General features: G+C 43.2%; 1 protein-coding gene across 4 annotated transcripts in view; it reads left to right on the top strand.

The window, feature by feature from the left end:
* The window catches only part of LOC135508922 (tight junction protein ZO-1-like), a 220775-nt gene that overhangs the window by 87774 nt on the left and 115406 nt on the right, over positions 1-17595 (top strand). Inside the window, exon 1 of one of the 4 annotated variants that reach the window (XM_064929144.1) lies at positions 9627-9825. The exons of the other annotated variants lie outside the window; for them this stretch is intronic. The gene's annotated coding sequence lies outside the window, so the exon portion shown is untranslated. Of the gene's footprint in view, positions 1-9626; positions 9826-17595 lie in introns of those variants that run through there. 4 annotated transcript variants of the gene reach the window in all.

Raw genomic sequence — 17595 nt, 5'->3', positions numbered from 1 at the left:
TGATAAACAACTACAGGAAGTGTTTGGTTGGAGTCATTGCAGCTAAAGGTGGACTGATCAACAACTACAGGAAGTGTTTGGTTGGAGTCATTACAGCTAAAGGTGGACTGATCAACAACTACAGGAAGTGTTTGGTTGGAGTCATTGCAGCTGAAGGTGGACTGATCAACAACTACAGGAAGTGTTTGGTTGGAGTCATTGCAGCTGAAGGTGGACTGATCAACAACTACAGGAAGTGTTTGGTTGGAGTCATTGCAGCTGAAGGTGGACTGATCAACAACTACAGGAAGTGTTTGGTTGGAGTCATTACAGCTAAAGGTGGACTGATCAACAACTACAGGAAGTGGTTGGAGTCATTGCAGCTAAAGGTGGACTGATCAACAACTACAGGAAGTGTTTGGTTGGAGTCATTACAGCTAAAGGTGGACTGATAAACAACTACAGGAAGTGTTTGGTTGGAGTCATTGCAGCTAAAGGTGGACTGATCAACAACTACAGGAAGTGTTTGGTTGGAGTCATTACAGCTAAAGGTGGACTGATCAACAACTACAGGAAGTGTTTGGTTGGAGTCATTGCAGCTAAAGGTGGACTGATTAACAACTACAGGAAGTGTTTGGTTGGAGTCATTGCAGCTGAAGGTGGCACAACCAGTTACTGAGTGTCAGGGGGACAAACCTTTTTCATACAGGGGAACTGGGTGTTGTATAACTTTGTTATTAAATAAAATAAGTATAAAAAAAACGTTATTTGTAAACTCAGGTTCCCTTTATCTAATATTAGATTTAGGTTATAGATCTGATAACAAGTGTCAATAATATGCAAAAAAAAATAGATACAATCAGGAAGGGGGCCAAAACCTTTTCACAACAACTGCAGTAGATAATAGGGTTTTATTTGGGATGCAGGCAGATTTAATCCACATTGAAAATGGCGCCTTTAGAAAAGGTTACACAGAATCTGCTTTGGGTTACCGAACGATAGGCTCTCTTTCATAAACTCTCTCGATTTTGTCCGTCTTTTCCCAAATGCATCACACACACACACACACACAAGATTAATTTCATTAAACCCGAAGAAAAAAAACGTTTTTTTGTTCGTTGATAAATGACACATATTTTACTGACTACTGACTACAGGTGATCAGAGGAGTGGCTGTATGCTGTACTAGTAGGCAATAGATGGCTCATACAGGGAGAGGTGAATGAATTGACACACACACACCTTTATCAAAGATGTAGTGACACATCCAGTACACACTGTGGCTCTAACTCCCTCTGGTGAGAACACACTATAAAGACTGTGGCTCTGACTATAAAGACTGTGACTCCCTCTGTTGAGAACACACTATAAAGACTGTGACTCCCTCTGTTGAAAACACACTATAAAGACTGTGACTCCCTCTGTTGAGAACACACTATAAAGACTGTGACTCTGACTCCCTCTGTTGAGAACACACTATAAAAACTGTGACTCCCTCTGTTGAGAACACACTATAAAGACTGTGACTCCCTCTGTTGAGAACACACTATAAAGACTGTGACTCCCTCTGTTGAAAACACACTATAAAGACTGTGACTCCCTCTGTTGAGAACACACTATAAAGACTGTGACTCCCTCTGTTGAAAACACACTATAAAGACTGTGACTCCCTCTGTTGAGAACACACTATAAAGACTGTGACTCCCTCTGTTGAGAACACACTATAAAGACTGTGACTCCTCTGTTGAGAACACACTATAAAGACTGTGACTCCCTCTGTTGAGAACACACTATAAAGACTGTGACTCCCTCTGTTGAGAACACACTATAAAGACTGTGACTCCCTCTGTTGAGAACACACTATAAAGACTGTGACTCCCTCTGTTGAGAACACACTATAAAGACTGTGACTCCCTCTGTTGAGAACACACTATAAAGACTGTGACTCCCTCTGTTGAGAACACACTATAAAGACTGTGACTCCCTCTGTTGAGAACACACTATAAAGACTGTGACTCCCTCTGTTGAAAACACACTATAAAGACTGTGACTCCCTCTGTTGAAAACACACTATAAAGACTGTGACTCCCTCTGTTGAGAACACACTATAAAGACTGTGACTCCCTCTGTTGAGAACACACTATAAAGACTGTGACTCTGACTCCCTCTGTTGAGAACACACTATAAAGACTGTGGCTCTAACTCCCTCTGTTGAGAACACACTATAAAGACTGTGACTCCCTCTGTTGAGAACACACTATAAAGACTGTGACTCCCTCTGTTGAGAACACACTATAAAGACTGTGACTCCCTCTGTTGAGAACACACTATAAAGACTGTGACTCTGACTCCCTCTGTTGAGAACACACTATAAAGACTGTGACTCCCTCTGTTGAGAACACACTATAAAGACTGTGACTCCCTCTGTTGAGAACACACTATAAAGACTGTGACTCCCTCTGTTGAAAACACACTATAAAGACTGTGACTCCCTCTGTTGAGAACACACTATAAAGACTGTGACTCCCTCTGTTGAGAACACACTATAAAGACTGTGACTCCCTCTGTTGAGAACACACTATAAAGACTGTGACTCCCTCTGTTGAAAACACACTATAAAGACTGTGACTCCCTCTGTTGAGAACACACTATAAAGACTGTGACTCCCTCTGTTGAGAACACACTATAAAGACTGTGACTCCCTCTGTTGAAAACACACTATAAAGACTGTGACTCCCTCTGTTGAAAACACACTATAAAGACTGTGACTCCCTCTGTTGAAAACACACTATAAAGACTGTGACTCCCTCTGTTGAGAAACACACTATAAAGACTGTGACTCCTCTGTTGAGAACACACTATAAAGACTGTGACTCCCTCTGTTGAAAACACACTATAAAGACTGTGACTCCCTCTGTTGAGAACACACTATAAAGACTGTGACTCCCTCTGTTGAGAACACACTATAAAGACTGTGACTCCTGTGACTCTGTTGAGAACACACTATAAAGACTGTGACTCCCTCTGTTGAGAACACACTATAAAGACTGTGACTCCCTCTGTTGAGAACACACTATAAAGACTGTGACTCCCTCTGTTGAGAACACACTATAAAGACTCTGACTCCCTCTGTTGAGAACACACTATAAAGACTGTGACTCCCTCTGTTGAGAACACACTATAAAGACTGTGACTCCCTCTGTTGAGAACACACTATAAAGACTGACTGACTCCCTCTGTTGAGAACACACTATAAAGACTGTGACTCCCTCTGTTGAGAACACACTATAAAGACTGACTCCCTGGCCATTTTCATAAAGGAGTCGTTGCTTTAAAAAAAAAAGAAGGCAGACGCTCTTTAAAATCCATCACAACATATTGCTATGGTTTCAGCAACGATGCATAAAAAGGCATGAAGTGTGAAGGAATAGGAGGTTTCTATGTGTTTAAATGGGCCTCATGGGTCTCTCCCTAATATCCTGTCACAGCCTTACACACACACACACACACCGTCTGTTTTGCTATCCTTGTGGGGACCTAAAATGGACTTCCATTTAAAATCCTATTTTCCCTAACCCATAACCGTAAACCTAACCCTTACCATAACCCTAACCCATAACTGTAAACCTAACCCTAACCCATAACCGTAAACCTAACCCTAACCCTAACCCATAACAGTAAACCTAACCCTAACCCTAACCCATAACAGTAAACCTAACCCTAACCCATAACAGTAAACCTAACCCTAACCCATAACAGTAAACCTAACCCTTTCATAAAACCCATAACAAAATAACCCTGCTAACCCATAACAGTAAACCTAACAACCCATGCAAACCTAAAACCCTAACCATAACAGTAAACCTAAGGAACCCATAAGGTTTAACCCTAACCCATGTGTTAAAATAACCCTAACATAACCTAACCCTAACCCATAACAGTAAACCTAACCCTAACCCATAACAGTATCCTGTCACAGCCTTAACACACAAACCCACAACCCTAACCCATAACCGTAAACCTAACCCTAACCCTAACCCATAACACAAACCTAACCCACATAACCCATAATTGTACACCTAACCCTAACCACCCTAACCCATAACCGTAAACCTAACCCTTACCAACCCTAACCCATAACACCTAACCCACCATAACCCTAACCCATAACTGTAAACCTAACCCTGCTAACCCTAACCCATAATGTGTAAACCTAACCCTAACCATAACTTAACCATAACCGTAAACCTAACCCTAACCCATAACCGTAAACCTAACCTTAATAACCCTAACCCATTTAACCCTAACCCATAACCCCTAACCCATAACTGTAAACCTAACCCTTACCATAACCCTAACCCATAACCGTAAACCTAACCCTTACCCTAACCCATAACCCATAACCGTAAACCTAACCCTTACCCTAACCCATAATTGTAAACCTAACCCTAACCCTAACCCTAACCCATAACCGTAAACCTAACCCTTACCATAACCCTAACCCATAACCGTAAACCTAACCCTAACCCTAACCCATAACCCTAACCCTAACCCTAACCCATAACCGTAAACCTAACCCTTACCCTAACCCATAACCGTAAACCTAACCCTAACCATAACCCTAACCCATAACCGTAAACCTAACCCTTACCCTAACCCATAACCGTAAACCTAACCCTTACCATAACCCTAACCCATAACCGTAAACCTAACCCTAACCCATAACCCTAAACCTAAACCTAACCCTAACCCATAACCGTAAACCTAACCCTAACCATAACCCTAACCCATAATTGTAAACCTAACCCTAACCATAACCCTAACCCATAACCGTAAACCTAACCCTAACCCATAACCGTAAACCTAACCCTTACCATAACCCTAACCCATAACCGTAAACCTAACCCTAACCCATAACCGTAAACCTAACCCTTACCATAACCCTAACCCATAACCGTAAACCTAACCCTTACCATAACCCATAACCGTAAACCTAACCCTAACCCATAACCATAAACCTAACCCTAACCCTTACCCATAACCCATAACCGTAAACCTAACCCTAACCCATAACCGTAAACCTAACCCTAACCCATAACCGTAAACCTAACCCTTACCATAACCCATAACCGTAAACCTAACCCTAACCCATAACCAAAACCCATAACCGTAAACCTAACCCTTAACCCTAACCCATAACAGTAAACCTAACCCTTACCATAACCCTAACCCATAACCGTAAACCTAACCCTAACCCTTACCCTAACCCATAACAGTAAACCTAACCCTTACCCTAACCCATAACAGTAAACCTAACCCTTACCATAACCCATAACCGTAAACCTAACCCTTACCATAACCCATAACAGTAAACCTAACCCTAACCCTAACCCATAACAGTAAACCTAACCCTTACCCTAACCCATAACCGTAAACCTAACCCTAACCCTAACCCTAACCCATAACTGTAAACCTAAACCTAACCCTTACCCTAACCCATAACCGTAAACCTAACCCTTACCATAACCCATAACCGTAAACCTAACCCATAACCGTAAACCTAACCCATAACAGTAAACCTAACCCTTACCCTAACCCATAACAGTAAACCTAACCCTAACCCATAACCGTAAACCTAAACCTAACCCTAACCCATAACCGTAAACCTAACCCTTACCCATAACCCATAACAGTAAACCTAACCCTAACCCTAACCCATAACAGTAAACCTAACCCTAACCCTAACCCATAACCGTAAACCTAACCCTTACCATAACCCATAACAGTAAACCTAACCCTTACCATAACCCTAAAATAGCCATTGTCCTCGTGGGGACCTGGGAAATATCCCCATGAGGGCGAATTTTCCTTGTTTTACCATCCTGGTGAGGAGTTTTGGGGATTTCCTGTACCCACGAGGATAATAATACAGGCACACACACACACACACACACACACACACACACACACACACACACACACACACACACACACACACACACACACACACACACACACACACACACACAGACACACAGCAACATGCATGTTAGCCATCTGCTGTGAGATAAGTGAATGAAGGTCGGTGCATGTAGATACCAAGTCTACATCCCAGATGGCACCCTATATAGTGCACTACCGTAGCCCCTAGGGTTCTGTTGAAAAGTAGCACACTATATAGGGCGTAGGGTGCCATTTGGTACGTGACCAACGACAGGAGGAGCAACCAGGACCGGGTCAAAACCGTAATGGGATGTTCAATATTTACTGCCATGAATGAATCCAAAACGATCATTCAGAACAAAACAACCTTATTTTTCCCAGGTGTGAATATTTAACTATCGAGAGAAGATGTTTATAGAAGCAAATGACACTTTTAAATGCACTTCTATTCCTTTAGTGGAATACTTGACATAAGTGCTTGCAGCAGCAGTGTAAAAGTATGGCACAAAGTCCACGTGGATTAGGTTTAATTTTTTAATGTTACCTTTATTTAACCAGGCAAGTCAGTTAAGAACAAATTACATTTCTCAATGACGGCCTGGGAACAGTGGGTTAACTGCCTGTTCAGGGGCAGAACGACAGTACCCTGTCAGCTCGGGGATTTGAACTTTCAACCTTCCAGGTACTAGTCCAACACTCTAACCACTAGGCTACCCTGCCGCCCCTCCACTCTAACCACTAGGCTACCCTGCCGCCCCTCCACACTAACCACTAGGCTACCTGACACACCTCCACTCTAACCACTAGGCTACCTGACACCCCTCCACTCTAACCACTAGGCTACCCTGCCGCCCCTCCACTCTAACCACTAGGCTACCCTGCCGCCCCTCCACTCTAACCACTAGGCTACCTGCCAACCCTCCACTCTAACCACTAGGCTACCTGCCGCCCCTACACTCTAGCCACTAGGCTACCCTGCCACCTCTCCACTCTAACCACTAGGCTACCCTGCCACCCCTCCACTCTAACCACTAGGCTACCCTGCCGCCCCTCCACTCTAACCACTCGTCTACCTGCCGCCCCTCCACTCTAACCACTAGGCTACCCTGCCGCCCCTCCACTCTAACCACTAGGCTACCTGCTGCCCCTCCACTCTAACCACTAGGCTACCCTGCCGCCCCTCCACTCTAACCACTAGGCTACCCTGCCACCTCTCCACTCTAACCACTAGGCTACCTGCCGCCCCTCCACTCTAACCACTCGTCTACCTGCCGCCCCTCCACTCTAACCACTCGTCTACCTGCCGCCCCTCCACTCTAACCACTAGGCTACCTGCCGCCCCTCCACTCTAACCACTAGGCTACCCTGCGGCCCCTCCACTCTAACCACTAGGCTACCCTGCGGCCCCTCCACTTTACCACTAGGCTACCCTGCCGCCCCTCCACTCTAACCACTAGGCTACCCTGTCGCCCCTCCACTCTAACCACTAGGCTACCTGCCGCCCCTCCACTCTAACCACTAGGCTACACTGCCGCCCCTCCACTCTAACCACTCGTCTACCTGCCGCCCCTCCACTCTAACCACTAGGCCACCTGCCGCCCCTCCACTCTAACCACTAGGCTACCCTGTCGCCCCGGGTTACTCCGGGTATCTGGGAATATGCAGCACACCATTACTATGTCTACACAAAGGCCTGCCGAAACATTTCTGCTGACACAGTGTTTCAAATGTATCCCTGTATTTATCACCCACTGCAATTAAACTACTATTACTTTCCTATGCGGTTCATTTATGATTTGTTAGGTTGTCAAAATGAAAAAAAAAAATGAAAAAAAAAAAAATAAATGAATAAATAAATAGCCTGCAGCATTTAATCTATCTTCTTGGTCAATATATTTTTGTGAAGGCACCTACTGATGTTGAGTGTTACAATCTGTATGCATGATCTGGTTCCTCTCTAGATTTCTTCCTAGGTTCCCTCCGTTCTAGGGAGTTCTTCCTAGGTTCCCTCCGTTCTAGGGAGTTCTTCCTAGGTTCCCTCCGTTCTAGGGTGTTCTTCCTAGGTTCCCTCCGTTCTAGGGAGTTCTTCCTAGGTTCCCTCCGTTCTAGGGTGTTCTTCCTAGGTTCCCTCCGTTCTAGGTTCTTCATAGGTTCCCTCCGTTCTAGTGTTCTTCCTAGGTTCCCTCCGTTCTAGGGTTCTTCCTAGTTCTCCGTCTAGGGTGTTCTTCCTAGGTTCCCTCCGTTCTAGGGAGTTCTTCCTAGGTTCCCTCCGTTCTAGGGAGTTCTTCCTAGGTTCCCTCCGTTCTAGGGTGTTCTTCCTAGGTTCCCTCCGTTCTAGGGAGTTCTTCCTAGGTTCCCTCCGTTCTAGGGTGTTCTTCATAGGTTCCTGCGTTCTAGGGAGTTCTTCCTGGTCACTGTGTTTCTGCATTGCTTGCACTCTCGAGGATTTTTTAGGCTGCGTTTCTGTAAAGCACTTTGTGACAACCGATGATGTAAAATAAGGGTTTTATAAAATAAATCCGATTGATTGGTGTCGGCGTGTTACAGATCTGTTTGTATACAGGCTTAGTCTTATCCACATGATTCTCCCTGCAAACTGAGTGAGTAAAGAGCAGGCTGCCTGCTCCATTGAAGACGAAACACATTCTTGTCCACAGAGCAGAGCCCGCCTCCCCAACACTACTGTACAAGTATCTCTTTGCAGTGTTCTGCACTGTAATAAACATTCAGCGGCTTGCTTATTTTATTGCCGTGGGCTTGATTGATGGCAAATCTATGCAATCCTAGGGATCGGGTGGAACTGCATAACAGTGACAAGTGTAGAGAACGGTTTTAAATCAATAAGGCATAAGCCAAACGAACAGCGGCTTTTCTGGCCTTCAAATCGATAACCACTATCCTATTTGTTTGGCTTATTGAATGATGCAATTACTGTACGTCCTGATTTATATATTTGTTTGACATGTTGCAGGATGCAATCTCTTGATGCACCCTTTATATTTCAAGAATGTCCAAAATGGGCATTTTGTATGACTATAGGAGTATACATATTTGTATATTTATTGACCCTCTCTTGTTTAGACAAGAGTTGAGGGAAATCAGTGAGTATAATTTTTTGGACAAGCACACAAAATTCTGTTTTGTGCTGTAGGCTTTTATACACACACACAGGGGCGGACTGGGACCAGAAATTGGCGCTGGCATTTCTAACACACTGGACCATTTTCCCCCCGAGGCCCCCCACAACCGTCCATTTTTTTCCCTGCTGGCCCCCATTTCAGCACATTTTACTCTTTGAGGCTCCTATTATAAGCCAGATAATTATAATTTTGCACAAAAAAAGTTTGACAGGCCCGCTGCTAGTTAGCTGTTAATAACTGTGTGTGGTAAGAAAGCTGGACCAGCCCATTTGGCATTTGCCCTCCTGCCCTTACGAAGACAAACATAACTTTCTCTAGAAATTCATCATGATTAAATTTGCATGCATGTCATATTGCAGCTTTTTATGTGTGCCGTTTGAAAGATAGTCTAATGACAGAAACCGTATTATTAGCTCATTTGACCTCAAAGCGCGATAATTATGCTTGATGCTGTGGCGTTGGTTCTCGACCTTGTAACAAAAAAACGCGTTTCCAGAGGAATGACGCGTGATGCTGCGTTACTTTCCACGTACCCATCTCGTCCACCACCGGAGAAAAGCATTGGTCTATCCCAGGCAGACCGGTCACTGTAGCCGCGCTGTTGGGAAGGAAACCGAACCGTACCGGTCGAGGGAAAGGCATCCTGTGCCTCTCTGCCTTTTGCAGTGCGGATGCTGTGGAGATACCAGGGACAATTCATCTATTCCTTTCCTGAAAGGAACGATTTCACCCATACATTATAAGGACCAGTACACCGAATAAGGTGAATACATTTATGAATACATATGGACTTGTAGCTAGTTTCAGCTTGAGAGGGAGAGAGAGAGAGAGAAGACCGTGTGTGTGTAGTGCCGCTGCGATTTGCGAGATCATTCACCACCACTCGCGTATATAGATAAACTAGTCTAAACCAACAACCTTTTCTAATCCAATTGTGTTCTGTCGAAAGACCGAGGAGATAAAAACACTTGGCATGGCGTGTTGACAGCGGCTGTAGGAGACATAATGTTGCCGTTGTGTTAACCAGGACCGCTTGATTTCACCGGGAGTAACAAAATGTCGGCCACGGTTCCTACTAACCGAAGCGAAGGTAGCGCCTGTAAAAAGAAAGCTGTTAACTGTGTGTGTGTGGTAAGAAATCATACAAAAAAACACCCAGAAACTTAGGACAAGCATGGTGGTTGAACTATGACACAGCATCTTTACTCTGCACATTTCAGCGGTGTGTGTGTGTGTGTGTGTGTGTGTGTGTGTGTGTGTGTGTCTTCCTTCCCCCCACAATGAAGCACCTAGTCGCTCAGTTTAAAGTCTGCTGTTGATTGAGCTACACTATGTGACTGTTAATTAATACGTGTCATACAACCAGGTAATAATACAGGTCGTTTGCTACATTGTATACTGAGATGTTAAGTTGGATTCAGTTAGACTGTAACTACATGGATCAATATCGCCTCGGTGTTATTAACAACACAGGTTAGCTGGTTAGCAAGCGGGCTAAAATAGCATTACATTGGTCAGCTGTTCAGATCACGTTTTCAAGGGGGTTAGCTAGTGATGTTTGATCGGGGATTTTTTTCTAGGTAAGCATTATATTTATAACAGGCTAGTTTTAAGTATGGTTCTATCTTGTTACCTCCATCACCAAGTCACCTGTTGAATATAGATGGTCAGGCAGCATCAGTCCTCCCAACAGGAGTTCTGCCCTGTTGGGCGTTGTCCTGGAGCCACGATAACTTTTACCAACTTGGTTACATGGAGGACAAGAGGCAACTGGTGCTTTCAAGACAACCAGGAACTAGTAATCTTCAGCTCGTAAAGACTGAGCTCTAGAAAGATGCCTGAGTTTCCTGGATTGGAATTCTGAGTTAGGTTTGTTTTTATTCTTCTCCAGAGGTCCCAGTTGTTTTAAAAGCAGTATTAGGACATGTGATTGTGACCTTTTTTTTTTTTTTTACTTGTGTTTGTGTGTGTGTATGTGTGTGTGTGTGTGTGTGTGTGTGTGTGTGTGTGTGTGTGTGGGTGTGTGTGTGTGTATGTGAAGGGGACACACTCTTTTCACGCCACATCGATACAAACTGATCGTAGCAGAATGTATGAAAGGATTTTCGCTAACCCCAAACCTTTTCCTGACCTTTAACAGTCTCCTAACCTGCTACATAACAGTAGTGGATGGTGTGGGGGTAAAATCACTAGGGAAGTCAAGCCAGGGAAAAATAGTATGTGTTGTGTGCTCTGTGGTAACCTGTTAGTTCATATGCCTTGCCACTGTAATATATTGGTCTAAGGACGAAACAATAAGACACAGTGGCAGAGTAAATTCAACTACAGCTGTGTTTCATCACAAAAGCGGAGAGCGGTCTTTCCGTTAAAAGTCCACAAAGCATATTGCATGTAACACACAGTTACAAAAGGTGTATTGTTTTAATGTTTAAAAATAATAAAATCTACTTGTACTGCTTTCATCAGTTACTTGATGTGGAATAGAGTTCCATGTAGTCATGTCTCTATGTAGTACTGTGGAATAGAGTTCCATGTAGTCATGGCTCTATGTAGTACTGTGGAATAGAGTTCCATGTAGTCATGGCTCTATGTAGTACTGTGGAATAGAGTTCCATGGAGTCATGGCTCTATGTAGTACTGTGGAATAGAGTTCCATGGAGTCATGGTTCTATGTAGTACTGTGGAATAGAGTTCCATGTAGTCATGGCTCTATGTAGTACTGTGGAATAGAGTTCCATGGAGTCATGTCTCTATGTAGTACTGTGGAATAGAGTTCCATGTAGTCATGTCTCTATGTAGTACTGTGGAATAGAGTTCCATGGAGTCATGGTTCTATGTAGTACTGTGGAATAGAGTCCCATGTAGTCATGGCTCTATGTAGTACTGTGGAATAGAGTTCCATGGAGTCATGGTTCTATGTAGTACTGTGGAATAGAGTTCCATGTAGTCATGTCTCTATGTAGTACTGTGGAATAGAGTTCCACGGAGTCATGGTTCTATGTAGTACTGTGGAATAGAGTCCCATGTAGTCATGGCTCTATGTGGTACTGTGGAATAGAGTTCCATGTAGTCATGTCTCTATGTAGTACTGTGGAATAGAGTTCCATGTAGTCATGTCTCTATGTAGTACTGTGGAATAGAGTTCCATGTAGTCATGTCTCTATGTAGTACTGTGGAATAGAGTTCCATGTAGTAATGTCTCTATGTAGTACTGTGGAATAGAGTTCCATGTAGTAATGTCTCTATGTAGTACTGTGGAATAGAGTTCCATGTAGTCATGGTTCTATGTAGTACTGTGGAATAGAGTTCCATGTGGTCATGTCTCTATGTAGTACTGTGGAATAGAGTTCCATGGAGTCATGGCTCTATGTAGTACTGTGGAATAGAGTTCCATGTAGTAATGTCTCTATGTAGTACTGTGGAATAGAGTTCCATGTAGTAATGTCTCTATGTAGTACTGTGGAATAGAGTTCCATGGAGTCATGTCTCTATGTAGTACTGTGGAATAGAGTTCCATGTAGTCATGTCTCTATGTAGTACTGTGGAATAGAGTTCCATGTAGTCATGGTTCTATGTAGTACTGTGGAATAGAGTTCCATGTAGTCATGGCTCTATGTAGTACTGTGGAATAGAGTCCCATGTAGTCATGGCTCTATGTAGTACTGTGGAATAGAGTCCCATGTAGTCATGGCTCTATGTGGTACTGTGGAATAGAGTTCCATGTAGTCATGGCTCTATGTGGTACTGTGGAATAGAGTTCCATGTAGTCATGTCTCTATGTAGTACTGTGGAATAGAGTTCCATGTAGTCATGTCTCTATGTAGTACTGTGGAATAGAGTTCCATGTAGTCATGTCTCTATGTAGTACTGTGGAATAGAGTTCCATGTAGTCATGTCTCTATGTAGTACTGTGGAATAGAGTTCCATGTAGTCATGTCTCTATGTAGTACTGTGGAATAGAGTTCCATGTAGTAATGTCTCTATGTAGGACTGTGCACCTCCCATAGTCTGTTCTGGGGAGTATCAGACTAACAGCGTTTAAAAATAGGCTGCTTTTATTTATTTCATTACATTGTCATCTCAGTATGACTAAGTATGTGTCCTCTGGCTGGGCAACACATTCAGAAACTTGTCCCGAAGCCACTTCTGCGTTGTCTTGGCTGTGTGCTTAGGGTGGTTGTCCTGTTGGAAGGTGGAACCATCGCCCCAGTCTGAGGTCCTGAGCGCTCTGGAGCAGGTTTTCATCAAAGATCTCTCTGCACTTTGTTCTGTTCATCTTTCTCTTGATCCTGACTAGTCTCCCAGTCCCTGCCACCGAAAAACATCCCCACTGCATGATGCTGCCACCACCATGCTTCACCGTAGGGATGGTGCCAGGTTTCCTCCAGACGTGACGCTTGGCATTCAGGCCAAAGAGTTCAACCTTGGTTGCATCAGACCAGAGAATCTTGTTTCTCATTGTCTGAGAGTCATTTAGGTGCTTGTTGGCAAACTCCAAGTGGGCTGTCATGTGCCTTTTACTGAGGAGTGGCTTCTGTCTGGCCACTCTACCATAAAGTCCTGATTGGTGAAGTGCTGCATTGATGGTTGTCCTTCCGGAAGGTTCTCCCATCTCCACAGGGGAACTCTGGAGCTCTATCAGAGTGACCATCGGGTTCTTGGTCACCTCCATGACCAAGGCCCATCTCCCCTGATTGTTCAGTTTGGCCTGGCGGCCAGCTCTAGGAAGAGTCTTGGTGGTTCCAAACTTCTTCCATTTAAGAATGATGGAGGCCACTGTGTTCTTGGTAACCTTCAATGCTGAAAAAAAAAAAATTGGTACCCTTCCCCAGATCTGTGCCTCGACACAATCCTGTCTCGGAACTCTACGGACAATTCCTTTGACCTCATGGCTTGTTTTTTTCTGACATGCATCGTCAACTGTGGGACCAAATCATGTCCAATCAATTGAATTTACCACAGGTGGACTCCAAACAAGTTGTAGAAACATCTCAAGGATGATCAATGGAAACAGGATGCACCTGTGCTCAATTTCGAGTCTCATAGCGAAGGGTCTGAATTCCTGTTTTAGCTTTGCCATTATGGCGTATTGTGTGTCGATTGATGAGGGGGAAAATAAATAAATAATTGTATACATTTTAGAATGAAGCTGCATCGTAACTAAATGTTGAAACAGTCAAGGAGACTGTATATATGCTGAACAAAAATAACGATAAAAACAGAAATATAAACGCAACATGCAACAATTTCAAATATTTCACTGAGTTACAGTTCATATAAGGAAATTAGTCATTTGAAATAAAATCATTAGGCCCTAATCTATGGATTTTCAGATGATTGGGCTGGAGCGCAGCCATGGGTGGGCCTGGGAGGGCATAGGCCCACCCACTAAGGAGCCAGGCCCAGCCAATCAGAATTAGTTTTTCTCCACAAAAGGGCTTTATTTCAGACAGAAATACTCCCCTTTCATCAGCTGTCCAGGTGACTGGTCTAAGATGATCCCGCAGGTGAAGAAGCCGGATGTGGAGGTCCTGGGTTGGCATGGTTACACATGGTCTACAATTGTGAGCCCAGTTGGACAAATTCTCTAAAACTGACAAATTCTCTAAAACAACGTTGGAAGCGGCTTATGGTAGAGAAATTAACATTAAATTCTCTGGCAACAGCTCTGGTGGACATTCCTGCAGTCAGCATGCCAATTGCAATGCTCCATGAATTTGAGACATCTGTGTCATTGTGTTGTGTGACATTTTTCTTTTAGAGAAGCCTTTTATTGTCCCCAGCACAAGGTGCACCTGTGTAATGACCATGCTGTTTAATCATTTTCTTGAGATGTCACACCTGTCAGGCGGATGGATCTAAATCTATGCAAGGCCTAATAGACATTGCTAGGCGCTATAGACGTGATTGGTTGTCCATGAACATCTATTTTAGGTAATTTTGTGAGGCTCAATTCCCTTGTGTCGTCTACATTTATTTAAAACTCCTTTGTATCAATATGTATTAGCATATTTATTTTATGTAGCCGTAATCGGTAGATTCAAATCTGAGGAGTTGAATGGTTTATTTTAGTGTATATCCTCTCATTATTTTGTGCTGACTGAGTGAGTCTCCTCCACGTCAACAGTGGGAGATTTAATTACCTTTCTGATTACTGTACTATCCGCTGGAGAGGAACGAACACACACACACACTATTAAGGTAGAAGGAAAAGAGGTGAAGTGTGGAGTTGAATCTAGGAGACGTCAAGTTGTTTCACTTTGCTGGATGAGGTCGACTGTTATGAAAAGGAAAAGACTCACTGCATTCCAACCCAGAGAGGTCAGACGTTCTCTCTCTCTCTCTGGATTTGTCATGCTCTCTCTCTCTCTCTCTCTCTCTCTCTCTCTCTCTCTCTCTTTGTCATGCTCTCTCTCTCTCTCTCTCTCTCTCTCTCTCTCTGGATTTGTCATGCTCTCTCTCTCTCTCTCTCTCTCTCTCTCTCTCTCTTTCTGTCATGCTCTCTCTCTCTCTCCCTGTCATGCTCTCTCTCTCTCTGGATTTGTCATGCTCTCTCTCTCTCTCTCTCTCTTTCTCTCTTTCTCTCTCTCTCTCTCTGTCTCTCTCTCTTTCTGTCATGCTCTCTCTCTCGCTTTCTCTCTCTCTCTCTCTTTCTGTCATGCTCTCTCTCTCGCTTTCTCTCTCTCTCTCTCTTTCTGTCATGCTCTCTCTCTCGCTCTCCCTGTCATGCTCTCTTTCTCTCTCTCTCTTTCTCATGCTCTCTCTCTCTCTGTCATGCTCTCTCTCTCTCTGTCATGCTCCCTCTCTCTCTCTCTCTCTGTCATGCTCTCTCTTTCTCTCTCGCTCTCCCTGTCATGCTCTCTCTCTCTCTCTCTCTCTCTCTCTCTCTCTTTTCTCTGGTCATGCTCTTTCTCTCTCCTCTCTGGTCATGCTCTTCTCTCTACTCTCTCTCTCTCTCTCTCTCTCTCTCTCTCTCTCTCTCTCTTTACTTTACTGGGCCTTTACTGGGCCTTTACTGGGCCTTTACTGGGCCTTTACTGGGACTTTACTGGGTCTTTACTGGGCCTTTACTGGGCCTTTACTAGTACTATAATAAATAAATATACATTTAACAAATGTAAAATAAAAAAAAATCAGAATATATACGTTTTTTCCCCCACAAAAGTAGTGCACTGGGCCTTTACTAGTATTAGTGAACCGATATAGATGTCTTTACCGTGGGTAAAACCATATTTTCCCAGCATCTCTGCTTTAGTAAAAAAAAAAAATAAAAAAAGGTAAGTGTATAATTAAGAACAGTGTCTTGCAGGATTCAGTAGTTGGAATTGTAAGAGCAGCAACCCCAAACTACTTCCTGCGGATATGACCTTCACCGTTAAACAGGCTCCATAATGAGCTGACATTTTGTTTTATTAGAAGAATGCCAGTCACATTTCCTGTTACGAAATTTACCTAAGAAATGTTTTTGTGCTCTCTCAAAGTAGGCTTGCTGGTGATTTAATAAATGTTTCAAAGTCTGAAAAAAATAGAAGGCTGGTACATTTTTCAATTAGTTAATGGTGTCTTTTGTTATCTCACAGATTAGCACTAGTCTATACCAGGCAGTTTGCCTGGTATAAAAGTAGGCTTGCTAGTGATTTAATAAATGTTTCAAAGTCTGAAAAAAATAGAAAGCTGGTACATTTTTCAATTAGTTAATGGTGTCTTTTGTTATCTCACAGATTAGCACTAGTCTATACCAGGCAGTTTGCCTACTGTATATATTATGGTATAAATATTTTTATTTTCATTTTTTATTGAACTAGGCAAGTCAGTTAATTAAGAACAAATTCTTATTTTACAATGACGGCCTACCCCGGCCAAACTCTCCCTTAACCCAGACAACGCTGGGCCAATTGTGCACCTTCCTGTGGTACTCCTCATCACGGCTGGTTGTGATACAGCCCGGGATCGACCCAGGGTCTGTAGTGACGCCTCTAGCACTGATGATGCAGTGCCTTATACCGCTGCGCCACTCGGGAATATGACAGAGTAAAATACAAATAATATTTTTCCCACACAACTTGTATCACAGGAAAATTATAGCATGCTAAATGTGTTTGATCAGTGATTTAGGCTACATTATAGCATGCTAAATGTGTATGATCAGTGATTTAGGCTACATTATAGCATGCTAAATGTTTCTGATCAGTGATTTAGTCTACATTATAGCATGCTAAATGTGTTTGATCAGTGATTTAGGCTACATTATAGCATGCTAAATGTGTTTGATCAGTGATTTAGGCTACATTATAGCATGCTAAATGTTTCTGATCAGTGATTTAGTCTACATTATAGCATGCTAAACGTTTCTGATCAGTGATTTAGTCTACATTATAGCATGCTAAATGTGTTTGATCAGTGACTTAGGCTACATTATAGCATGCTAAACGTTTCTGATCAGTGATTTAGACTACATTATAGCATGCTAAATGTTTCTGATCAGTGATTTAGACTACATTATAGCACGCTAAATGTTTCTGATCAGTGATAG

This window comes from Oncorhynchus masou, chromosome 22 (assembly GCF_036934945.1).
Source record: "Oncorhynchus masou masou isolate Uvic2021 chromosome 22, UVic_Omas_1.1, whole genome shotgun sequence".
NCBI lineage: Eukaryota > Metazoa > Chordata > Actinopteri > Salmoniformes > Salmonidae > Oncorhynchus > Oncorhynchus masou.
Note: the sequence above shows the minus strand (reverse complement) of the source record. Positions and strands in the feature narration are given on the sequence as shown.